The sequence below is a fragment of the Nicotiana attenuata genome, unplaced genomic scaffold, assembly GCF_001879085.1.
Source record: "Nicotiana attenuata strain UT unplaced genomic scaffold, NIATTr2, whole genome shotgun sequence".
NCBI lineage: Eukaryota > Viridiplantae > Streptophyta > Magnoliopsida > Solanales > Solanaceae > Nicotiana > Nicotiana attenuata.
In genome coordinates, this window is record NW_017679270.1 from 1 (window position 1) to 3,546 (window position 3,546).

Below are 3,546 nucleotides of genomic sequence, written 5' to 3' on the forward strand. Positions count from 1 at the left end.
CTCAAAGCTCGAAAGCGGTTGTCCCATTGTTTCTCCAAAGCTAGGCAGTTGAACCAGAAGCCTGGCTGGATGCTTCAGGATTTATGGGATGATTTGCAAAGGCAATGGCTTACAGCAGAGTTCTTAGAGAAGAGCGAAAAAGGAAAGAAAGCCCGGGCATCTGAGAAGGGAGGATCCTTGCACACTGGAGGTGCGGTCAGCCTAGGGACGATAAAACGAAGAATGGTATGTAATTGCTTAATTTATTTTAATTTTCTTAGTATATGTATTCTGTTTATTAACTAAAATTTATGAGTTTTCAGGAAAAAAAGTTGGGGCGTCCGATGAACCAAGATGAGCTCTTCAAGGAGACTCATATTGTGAAGAAGAAGAAAGAGACGGACCAAGAAAGGTGGGTCGAGGGCCGAGCCTCGACTGTACATGTAAGTTTTCACTTTTCATTAAGAATTTTGATTTACTTTTATACAAATTTGGAAATAGTAATTCACATATTATTTTTCTTATAGGGTCGCTTCACAGCTGAAGTGGAGCAATTCATACGCAGTCAGCCACCTAATGAGTCCGGCGCGCCAATCCAACTATCGAACGAGGATGCTGAGAGAATGTGGACGCAGGCTGCTAGCGGTCCAAAAGGGGGGAAGGTATACGGGCTTCCTAATAAGAAATTCCATCGCTATAAGTGTGGAATGCAAGGAATAGGGACTTCCTCCCAAGCCGAGCAACTTGATGGGGAGAGCCTCTCCTCTATGCGGGAGACTGTGGCAAAGCTCACATCCGATCTAGAAGCCGCCAAGGAGAGAGAAAGGCTTAGAGATATGCAGTACTCTGGCATGCAAGCTCAGTGCAAGGGCATGCAAGAGCAGATCAAAACTCTCCTAGCTTCTGGCAATTTTCCAATTCCCCGGTCTCGTGAGTCATCGCCAGAGGCTCGCCTTCCCCGTGCTCATTCCCCCCGTCCTCCCCGTGGTCATTCTTCCCATCATCGAAAATAGCCATTCTAGATACCATCATGGTGAAGAAAGTTCATCAGACGGTGATGATAATGATGTAGAGAACAATCTTTGAACTTATAAGTTTATGCTAGACAAATACAATTGGTTTTCTAATGGTTCTGTAATAACATTTAACTTATTAGTTTGCTAATTAGCTTAAAGTATAAAGTTCTATTGAACTTTATACTTTGTTCGTTATAATTGTTGTTGTTGTTGTTGCTTGTTGTTGCTGTTGTTGGCGTATTTGCCTATTTAGGAATTTTGGTAAGCTGGCAGGTGGTGTAGCTGCCAAAAGAGGCAGTTCCTGCCAGCAATATACCAAGAAAAGCGACCAACTTTGGTCGCTTTTCTATTAAAAAAAAATAATTCTCTGTGAAATAGCGACCAAGGTTGGTCGCTATTTAACCCAGATTTCCCAAGTAGCGACCAAGATTGGTCGCTATTTACCAGAAAAATAACAATTTCTGGAAATATGGCGACCAGGGTTGGTCGCTTATTAATAAATAAAAAAATTAATTCATGTATTTAGCGACCAACTTTGGTCGCTTATTTAAAAAAATAATTAAAAAATTTATAGTATAGCGACCAACATTGGTCGCCATTTTCCAGATTTTAAAATATAATATTTCATATACAGACCAAAGTTGGTCGCTACTTCATAATTAATAAATAAATAAAAAAAATGAAATTTACACAAAGGAGACCAACTTTGGTCGCAAAATTTATAATATTAAAATAATATAGCGACCAAAGTTGGTCGCCAGTGTCTTTACCGGAATATTTGGTCCTTTGACTTGAGAGACCAAAGGGTCCCTAAGGTAAAGGGACCAGCTTAATATCGACCAGGCACGTTTGGTTGCTTTTTGGTCGCTTTTTGGCCAATAAGCGACCAACACTGGTCGCTTTTTGTGGTCATTTTTTTTCCGGATTTCTAGTAATGTTTCAATTCCCCTGCTTTATATTATAAAATATAAATAAATATATAGATGTGTGAAGATTGAGAATGTTGCGAAGATTTATTGCCTGGACTTTTTGAAGTATAACCGAAACTATCAACAGAACATTACGGTGGCTTCTTTCCTCTTCTATAGACATGAAGACGAGCTTTTTGTACCATAAATGCAAAAATCATGAACTTTTGCCTCTTGAAGTCCCACATAAAGCTTAACTTTAGACTCGTCAAATGAAAATCTAGTAAAGTTGGTCACATGCTCTATCGTTAATGACAAACCATTTCTCCTATGATATAACATTGTAGGAAAAAGAAACAAAAGAAAATGAATGGAGGGAAAACGAAAAACTAGTTACATGGTAATACAATTTGAGCATAGACAAAATTTCATTTAATTAAGCCAAATTTCTTACTCACTGGCACAAAGGTTTCGTGGTGTAGTTGGTTATCACGTCAGTCTAACACACTGAAGGTCTCCGGTTCGAGTCCGGGCGAAGCCATTTTATTCAGAAATCCTTTTTTAACGAGTCATCCGAAAATCCACTGATTCCTTTCGGCTTTCACTAAGTTTTTAGCCTAACAAAATGCCAATGCGGATCGCATCTTATTCATCAAGCATAATAACAGCAGAGAAGTACATATTTTTGTTTTCTCTCTGACTCTGAGGATAAGCACTTATATCTAAAGGAGCAACTTCTTGTTACCAAGGAAGAAGTGCCTCAACTCTTTTAGGAAGGAAAATAAAGCCGAATTTAGGATTTTAATTTTGTGAATTTTGGCGACTCCTAGCTTACCTTCAAACGCACAATCCATTTAAGCTATTGGGTTCGCCTTTAAATTTATGTACACATTTATTAAATTTCTCAAGACACATACGAAATTCGAATAAAAGCGATTGGATTTTATCAAACCCGTATCATATACTATCCCACCGCCCTGAAAGGGAATCATTGATAGACCATTTTGTTAGGCTTATGGCCTTGAACCTGAAAATATAGAGTACAATGTTTGACTCAAAAGTTGTTTAATACTTTTTAAGCAAATCAATCAATATAGATGAAGGGGTAAATCGTAGTTGAAGATAATAAACCCTAGGATGATCTTGAGTATAGGATCAGATAGCAATGATACAAATCGGAGAAATAAGAGAAGGTGATAATCCTCGAAAGGTAAGGGAGAGATAATGTTAGAGAGAGAAGAGAGAGAGATAATGTATTTCCAATAATGAATCCCCCTTTTACAAGGCTTGGATCCCTCTTTATATAATAGAGGATCCTTGCTTGAATATTAAAAGATAGAAAATAAAGTACATGCTATGGAGTGGCCGACGTGATCATGAAGTCGTCCCTCTTGTTATTCGTAGATCGCCCTTCTAACCGGACTCACATACATTCGGTCGGTCGTGCTGGCTTAAGGACGTGGTCGGTCAAATTCGACCCCATACACACATACTCTTTGTCGGTTGAAATATAAAGTGGCTATGGACTTCTCTTCTGGAATATTAAGCTCAAGACACATTCCAAAATAATTTTGAACCTCAGTATAATCAAATGGCATGCTACATGTTTGGCATATGGCATTTATGGTATAAATAGAAACAAC

At 38.5% G+C, this 3,546-nt stretch overlaps 1 non-coding gene across 1 annotated transcript; it reads left to right on the top strand.

Moving 5' to 3' along the window:
- Positions 1–2,370: 2,370 nt before the first annotated feature.
- TRNAV-AAC lies at positions 2,371–2,444 on the top strand. Its single transcript has one exon. It is a non-coding gene; the product is annotated as a tRNA-Val (tRNA).
- The last annotated feature ends 1,102 nt before the right edge of the window (positions 2,445–3,546 follow it).